We start from the raw sequence: 533 nt of genomic DNA, 5'->3' as shown, positions 1-533 counted from the left end.
TATTTACTTTGCACTTTCTGAAAATGCTGCATTTGGAAGGGGCAGGTCAGAGGATGGTTTAATCCCAAAGGCTAGCTACTATCTGTTTGGAATCAATCAGAATGACTTAAAACAACTTCCTACTTCGGCAAAACTCCTCCATAAACCCCTAAAAGACAGCATGCAGACCTTAATTTTTCCTACCAGGTGTGTCCCACACTGTTACATAGAGAATATAGAGACTAAGGCAGAGCTGATAAACAATACAAAACCTAGAATAAAACCTGCCCTAGATCCAGCTGTTTAACTCCCACTGACATCAATGGGAAATGCACAAACAAATCTGCGGCGGCGAGTGACTCTTACACTGTGGTAGGGGTTTTCAAAAGCCCTCGGGATTGGCTTAACTCTGTTCCTATTGAAGTATAAGGTAAAACTCCCTCAGACGGCAGTGGGAGCAGAGTTGGGCCAGCACGGTGTGCCTAACTGTCATTCGTACCTTTCAAAGTCTTCCCCTATATCATCAGTGGGAGTGGTCTGATTTATGACAATAG

This window comes from Natator depressus, chromosome 4 (genome assembly GCF_965152275.1).
Source record: "Natator depressus isolate rNatDep1 chromosome 4, rNatDep2.hap1, whole genome shotgun sequence".
Lineage (NCBI taxonomy): Eukaryota > Metazoa > Chordata > Testudines > Cheloniidae > Natator > Natator depressus.
Note: the sequence above shows the minus strand (reverse complement) of the source record.